Raw genomic sequence first — 8,725 nt, 5'->3', positions numbered from 1 at the left:
TAATAACAACAATTATTGCTTTCGGTCTCTTCAAAACACCACACCTATGAGACTCTCTCTCACATCTGTGAAGCTAAGGTAATTGTTCTGTCTTACCATAGTGGCCCATCCCCTCCAATACTTTCAGTGGCTTCCTCTCTTTTCTCTGCACTGAGTTCAAGGTCCTTGTCCTCACTTCCAAGGTCCTGCACAATTTTCTGTCTTCATCTGAAGCCTCCCACTCCTCCTATTTCCCCCCCACCCCACCCCACCCCCCCACACTGCTCTCTCCCTGCAACCAAGCTTCCTTTGTATTCTTCAGTTCTAACCACCTTCCTCCATGATACTTCTTATGCCAGCAGCTGCCTGCCCCTTGTCACATACCAAAGGACTTCTACTTCTACCTTAAAGCACTTCTTTTGTGAAACTTGTAACCACACCTCACATCCTTCACACTTTGACTCTCCCACTGCCCACATCATAAAATGCTCTAGTCCCAGCTTCCTAGTTAATGGAGGGCTTCAATCTGTTATTCTCTGTTATATACACCAGCTAGGCATATCTCTTGTGCAACAGAAACTGGTCCCTCTGGGCCCAGACATTAAAAGTTTTCATTAGCGTGTTGGATATTACATTATCTCATCATTTAGCTCAAACCTCATTTTCTGCTAAGGGCAGAAAGTCCACAATTTGCACAAATGAACAGTCAGTGACCTACCTGGTCATTTACAAGAGTAGCCATAATAAATGCGAAGTGTTTGGTGTTGCCAAGTTATGACATATTCATTTATTTTAAAAATACTCTGCTTGTTCCTTTTTCAACCAAGATCTGTTACTAAGGCAGCCAGTCCAGTCCAGATGCAGTCAACCACCTGTCCTAAGTAAACAGAAAGCTCCTCAGGAAGTAGGTTGACCAGCTACCAAGTGTGAAATATCGGAACGGGGGTGGTGGGGTAATAGGTCTCTGTATAAGAAAAAGCCCCAAATATCAGTACTGTCCCTATAAAATTGGGACATCTGGTCACCCAATCAGGAAGAAAACATCATATTTTATTTTTGAATGATGGTAGCTTGGATTTACCATGCTGTTCATTGCCAAAAAGAATTTCTGAGGTCAGAACATCCACCTATTATTGCAGAGAAAAAGAAAATATTTGTCTCTGTCATAGCAGTGTCATGAGATTTCAAAATGTCATTATATCACAACTAGTCACATTCAGAGCACATTCTACCAGCTGTGCTCCACCCTTACATTTCTATACCATAAGGTAAGGATGGTGCAAAATGACAGAGGATTTAGGAGCCACTACTTTTACTGCTGAGGTCTGAAGATGAGCCCTACAATGCCACAGATATAGTGATACACCAGCTGTATTTTATACCCTCTCAGAAAATCCAACACCATCTCAGAATCTAAAGACTCAAGCCTTCACACCTGGTTTGTACAAGCCCACAGCAATAATGGTCAAAACACTCAACCACCGAACAGCGGGCTGTAGATCAGGCCACTGGTGAGACGGAAAGAGATACAGTTAAACGTGTCTAGAAGGCAAGATTTGAGGAGGAAAAGCCTCTAACTGTGATTGTGGGAAAGGAAGGAGTGGCGGCTGCTGCCAGGTGAGGGTTGGAGTAAGATCAGTATAGAAAGAAAAGTTTTACGACAGAGGTTGGTGCAAATCCATATTGGGTTGCGGGGGGGAGGGGGGGGAGGGGGAACCACCTATTTTTCACCGTGACTGCTCAAATTGATCTCCTTTATTCACTCACTGATTTCTCTACAACCTTTGGCATAAACACAAAAACCATTACAATTACAGAAGAGTTCCCCTGAAGTTTTCACCCACTGTTGATATCATGCGTAGGGGTGAATTTTCAAAGCTAATGCAAATCTCGTTGTTAGAACCAATACACAACAGTAACTGGCTCCCTATAAATGATTAAAAACAATAGACAGATAAATGCCAGTGTAGTGGTTTGAAAATGTACCCATTACGGACTCATTTTTCAGGGACACTGTCAACTCAAATTTAGCACAAACTGTAGGTGTTATAAAAATAAAGCCTTTAGCAAATCTACGAGTTAACAAATGTTTTCATGTCTTTATTTTATTTTTTTAAACATTCCAGAATAAAATTATTTTTTCAACATAACTATAGGCTACTTAAGCAATTCACAACTATATTTTCCTTGATTTTGATAAGGCTTGAATTTTTTGCTCTCAGTTTCCTAAATGAACTTCAGCAAAGAGCCAAGTTCTCAAAGAAATGAAAGAGTTTGACTCTAAAACATCTTAGTTTTTTAAACAGACCCACATTTTAGCTATAACATTAAGTAGACTTTTAAAGTTGGTTTTGATGTGCAAATAATTGCTCCCTGATATCATGTAATCAATATTTTTATTTATTCAATTTTTCTGTATTCATATTGGCCAGAAATAAGATAACACCAGTATAACGTATTCCTATGTTTTCTGTTTTTAAAACAACATGAATAAAAAATTGTGTTAACAAGTTAAAAATAATCATTCCTCTTCATTGTCTGCAACCCAACTATTGTAGCATGGATGACATAAAATTGAAACTGTTGATAAACAAATGTAATATGGACTTAACTGATTTTCATTGTCCACCCTATGAGATGGGAAAGGATTAAAAAAAACAGAGCAAACAAAACTGAAGTAAATAAAAATATCAGAACAAACACTGGGATTTTAAAAATATTTCCATGCAAAGGTGTAATGTAGGTATGAAAATGTATTTAAAATATAATTGTAAGTTCACAGTATCCCTTTAAAGCACCCTTTAAAGTGCGGGTAGTTGCCCTTGGGAAATGATGTGAGAAACTAAGCATCAAACTTGTCAATGTAATATGTAAAGGGTTATTCAAAGTTCTTGGACTCACAGCAGCCTTAATTCTGATACACCTGTGCCCTTGAATACTGCTCAGCTCTGCAACTGGTCTAACTGAGACACTTCACGCAGCACAGTGTCTTTTAATAAGAGTTTGGGCACCACAATCCGGCCGCAGCTGTCTTCACCTTAGATGCTCTGATATTGGGGACTGTGCCTTTAAGGGCTGAGCTTCCCAAACAGAGAAACTGAGTGTCAGTGAACTCAAACAGAGAAAGATTAGTGCTTAGTCCTACTTTCATGGCTTTATTCCTGGGAGGCCTGTGTTAGCTGAAACGGACCCTAGTTTTTTTTTAATGCCACTGTTTAAAGTGTTCTGACAAGCACCCACTTGAGAATGCAGAGATTATTTTTTCTGCCCAAACTATATAATTTGCAAATTGAATGCAAACCTCTGAGAGATTTGGTAATTGCAGACACATACTCTGGAGCATAATGACAAAAATGCAGTGGAACCAAGTCCAGAGCTAGATTTTGTACATGTCAATCAGATTAAAAACAAAACAAAACAGGCTTGTCCGGTCTCAGACAAAACATGGACTGTGATTGCCAGAGCTACTGCTCAGGATGAGACTCTGCAGAAAGCAACGACAGCTATTAGCATCGGGTGTCTGGTACAGTACATTCCCAATTATCAATTTAAGGGGGAGCTCTCAGTTCTAGATGGGATTTTGTTTAAAGGCACCAGGATGGTATCAGAGAAAAATATGTTAAGGAGGTCACATGAAGGTCATTTTGGAACAGAAAAATCATAAGAGAAGGGCAGAGCTGTTTTATACTGGCCTCAAATGAGCAGCAACATTGAGGAAGCTATTAAGGCTTGTTGCATGTGCCAAAAATAAAAGTTAAGTCAAGTGAGAGAGTCAACATAGGGGCCACAGGAAATAATAACCCCCAGTAGCAAAGCAGGCTGTCATAAATATAAAGGGAAGGGTAAACCCCTTTGAAATCCCTCCTGGCCAGGGGAAAGCTCCTCTCACCTGTAAAGGGTTAAGAAGCTAAAGGTAACCTCGCTGGCACCTGACCAAAATGACCAATGAGGAGACAAGATACTTTCAAAAGCTGGGAGGAGGGAGAGAAACAAAGGGTCTGTGTCTGTCTGTATGCTGCTTTTGCCAGGGACAGAACAGGAATGGAGTCTTAGAACTTTTAGTAAGTAATCTAGCTAGGTATGTGTTAGATTATGATTTCTTTAAATGGCTGAGAAAAGAATTGTGCTGAATAGAATAACTATTTCTGTCTGTGTATCTTTTTTGTAACTTAAGGTTTTGCCTAGAGGGGTTCTCTATGTTTTTGAATCTAATTACCCTGTAAGATATCTACCATCCTGATTTTACAGGGGGGATTTCTTTATTTCTATTTACTTCTATTTTTTATTAAAAGTCTTCTTGTAAAAAACTGAATGCTTTTTCATTGTTCTCAGATCCAAGGGTTTGGGTCTGTGGTCATCTATGCAAATTGGTGAGGCTTTTTATCCAACATTTCCCAGGAAAGGGGGGGTGCAAGTGTTGGGAGGATTGTTCATTGTTCTTAAAATCCAAGGGTCTGGGTCTGTAGTCACCTAGGCAAATTGGTGAGGCTTTTTTACCAAACCTTGTCCAGGAAGTGGGGTGCAAGGTTTTGGGAAGTATTCTGGGGGGAAAGACGCGTCCAAACAGCTCTTCCCCAGTAACCAGTATTAGTTTGGTGGTGGTAGCGGCCATTCCAAGGACCACGGGTGGAATACTTTGTACCTTGGGGAAGTTTTGACCTAAGCTGGTAAAGATAAGCTTAGGAGGTTTTTCATGCAGGTCCCCACATCTGTACCCTAGAGTTCAGAGTGGGGGAGGAACCTTGACATGGTGGGATTAACCTGAAATCATTTTGAGATCCAGTTGAGATTTTTTGAACTAGAAATACAGATTTTAAAAAGGAATTTTTTTTTCCTTTGGAAAGGAAGTCCAGAAAGCAGCTGAAACTGAAAGCAGCTTGGTTTTTCTCTGCTTTGTGGCCAAGCAGAGACAAAAGGGGATTATCTTGTGAATTGCAGGTTTTCTTTGCCTGGAGGCAGGGTACTTAACTCCTGCAGGGAAATTCACAGTCTTCCAACCCAGAGTTTGTTTGTTTTTTTTTTCTTTTCTTCCTAAAAGTAAATAGGGGGTGTGTGTTCTACCCATTTGCTTTTTCTTTGGGCTGGATAAGCAGGTTTCCAAGTAGTTGGAATTTTTTTGCTTTAATTTGGGCCCAGAGCAGAGATAAGGGAATTGTCTTTTTCTGTAGGCTGACAATCACTATCAGAGAATAGGTATTCTATTCCAGCACAGCAAAATTTTACAGCCAAGTTTTGTTTGTTTATTTCTAAACCTCGGGTGTAAAGTTAGTTTAAAACAGAGAGGTTAGAATGACCAAATCCTCAGCTCGACTACAGCTGGAATTAGCCAAATTTCAGGCTGAGGAAAAACAAAGGGAACATGAAAGACAGATAGAACTCATGCGGCTGGAGAAGGAGGTACAGGAGGCTGCCCACAAGAGGGAAATGGAGGCAAGGAAGCATGTGGAGGAGGAGAAGGAAAAAGAGAGGAAGCATGTGGAGGAGGTGGAGAGGATAAAGGCCCAGCAGAATATCCCAACAAACCCTAGCAATCCTTCTCCAGGTACCACTTCCCATCCCAGAAAGTTCCCCACCTACAAGGCAGGTGATGATACTGAGGCCTTCTTAGAAAACTTCGAAAGGGCCTGCCTTGGGTACAACATCTCTACTGACCAATACATGGTAGAGCTGAGGCCGCAGCTCAGTGGACCCTTAGCTGAGGTGGCAGCTGAAATGCCTAAAGAACACATGAACAAGTATGAACTGTTTAAATCCAAGGCGAGAGTCAGAATGGGGATAACACCCAAGCAGTCTCGTCGGAGGTTCAGAGCCCTAAGGTGGAAACCAGACATGTCATTTACCCGACATGCCTACCACATTGTGAAACATTGGGATGCCTGGATATCAGGAGCAAGTGTTGAATCTCCAGTAAATTTGCCCTTCCTAATGCAAATGGAACAGTTCTTAGAGGGTGTTCCTGAGGAAATAGAAAGATACATCCTAGATGGGAAACCCAAAACTGTAATCGAGGCAGGAGAGATTGGAGCCAGATGGGTGGAGGTGGCAGAGAAGAAGAAAACTGGTCGCAGTTGGAGCGGAGACCAGAAGGGACCACCCCAGACCACACCCTATTACCGGGGGCCGCCCAAGGCCCCACCTACCTCCCAAAGAACCCTCCAGACCCCTTATCGTCCTGCCACCCCGTTCTCCAGCAACCCTCCTCGCCCCAGTGACCCGTCAGCTGGACGATGTTTTAAATGTAACGAGCTGGGGCATGTAAAGGCCAACTGCCCCAAGAACCCCAACAGATTACAGTTCATTGCACCGGAATCACACCAGAGGTCCACAGGCCCAGATACCTCCCAGATACCCTTGGAGCGGAGGGAAACTGTGAGTGTGGGCAGGAAGAAGGTCACCGCGTGGAGGGACACCGGAGCACAAGTGTCAGCTATCCATGCTTCCTTAGTGGACTCCAATTTAATCAACCCAGAGATCCAAGTGACGATTCAACCCTTCAAGTCCAACTCTTTCAATTTGCCTACAGCCAAATTGCCTGTCCAGTACAAGGGCTGGTCAGGAACGTGGACTTTTGCAGTCTATGATGATTATCCCATCCCCATGCTGTTGGGGGAAGACTTGGCCAATCATGTGAAGCAGGCCAAGAGGGTGGGAATGGTCACCCGCAGCCAGGCTAAACAAGCCGTGAGGCCTAGCTCTGTTCTGGAAACTTCTATCAGGACCCAGTCAGAGGTGATGGACCCGGACCCCAGGCCAATGTCTGCAACAGCAGTAGTGGATCCAGTCCCAGAGACCCAGACGGAACCAGTCCCAGAACCGGAACCAGCCAAACAACCAACACCAGACCCCGTGCCAGCACTGAATCCAGTACTTGCAACCTCAACACCAGAGGGCCCCACTGAACCTGAACTGGCAGCAGCCGATAACCCTACACAAGAGGCTCAGCCGGAGCCTGAGTCCCAACATAGTGCACCAGCGGAGAGCGGTTCACAGTCAACAGAAACAGCTCCATCCCCTATATCGCTTCCAGAGGGACCAAGCCTAGGTCCACAATCCAATGAGGAACTGATGTCCCCAGCATCAAGGGAACAGTTCCAGACCGAACAGGAAGTAGATGAAAGCCTCCAGAGAGCTTGGACGGCGGCACGGAGCAACCCACCGCCTCTCAGCTCTTCTAATCGATCCAGGTTTGTTGTAGAAAGAGGACTTTTATACAAGGAAACTCTTTATGGTGGACACCAGGAAGACTGGCATCCTCAGAGACAGTTGGTAGTTCCAACTAAATACCGGGCCAAGCTCTTGAGCTTAGCCCATGATCACCCTAGTGGCCATTCTGGGGTGAACAGGACCAAAGACCGTTTGGGGGGGTCATTCCACTGGGAGGGAATGGGCAAGGATGTTTCTACCTATGTCCAGTCTTGTGAGGTGTGCCAAAGAGTGGGAAAACCCCAAGACCAGGTCAAAGCCCCTCTCCAGCCACTCCCCATCATTGAAGTTCCATTTCAGCGAGTAGCTGTGGATATTCTGGGTCCTTTTCCGAAAAAGACACCCAGAGGAAAGCAGTACATACTGACTTTCATGGATTTTGCCACCCGATGGCCGGAAGCAGTAGCTCTAAGCAACACCAGGGCTAAAAGTGTGTGCCAGGCACTAGCAGACATTTTTGCCCGGGTAGGTTGGCCCTCCGACATCCTCACAGATGCAGGGACTAATTTCCTGGCAGGAACTATGAAAAACCTTTGGGAAGCTCATGGGGTAAATCACTTGGTTGCCACTCCTTACCACCATCAAACAAATGGCATGGTGGAGAAGTTTAATGGAACTTTGGGGGCCATGGTACGTAAATTCGTAAATGAGCACTCCAATGATTGGGACCTAGTGTTGCAGCAGTTGCTCTTTGCCTACAGAGCTGTACCACATCCCAGTTTAGGGTTTTCCCCATTTGAACTTGTATATGGCCGTGAGGTTAAGGGGCCATTGCAGTTGGTGAAGCAGCAATGGGAGGGATTTACACCTTCTCCAGGAACTAACATTCTGGACTTTGTAACCAACCTACAAAACACCCTCCGAACCTCTTTAGCCCTTGCTAGAGAAAACTTACAGGATGCTCAAAAAGAGCAAAAAGCCTGGTATGATAAACATGCCAGAGAGCGTTCCTTCAAAGTAGGAGACCAGGTCATGGTCTTAAAGGCGCTCCAGGCCCATAAAATGGAAGCATCGTGGGAAGGGCCATTCATGGTCCAGGAGCGCCTGGGAGCTGTTAATTATCTCATAGCATTCCCCACCTCCAACCGAAAGCCTAAGGTGTACCATATTAATTCTCTAAAGCCCTTTTATTCCAGAGAATTAAAGGTTTGTCAGTTTACAGCCCAGGGAGAAGATGATGCTGAGTGGCCTGAAGGTGTCTACTACGAAGGGAAATGTGCTGGTGGTGTGGAAGAGGTGAACCTCTCCATGACCCTTGGGCGTATGCAGCGACAGCAGATCCAGGAGCTGTGCACTAGCTACGCGCCAACGTTCTCAGCCACCCCAGGACTGACTGAACGGGCATACCACTCCATTGACACAGGTAATGCTCACCCAATTAGGGTCCAACCTTACCAGGTGTCTCCTCAAGCTAAAACTGCTATAGAACGGGAGATCCAGGATATGTTACAGATGGGTGTAATCCGCCCCTCTGAAAGTGCATGGGCATCTCCAGTGGTTCTAGTTCCCAAACCAGATGGGGAAATACGTTTTTGCGTGGACT

Source organism: Eretmochelys imbricata, chromosome 4, assembly GCF_965152235.1.
Source record: "Eretmochelys imbricata isolate rEreImb1 chromosome 4, rEreImb1.hap1, whole genome shotgun sequence".
Lineage (NCBI taxonomy): Eukaryota > Metazoa > Chordata > Testudines > Cheloniidae > Eretmochelys > Eretmochelys imbricata.
This window is presented reverse-complemented; position numbering follows the sequence as displayed.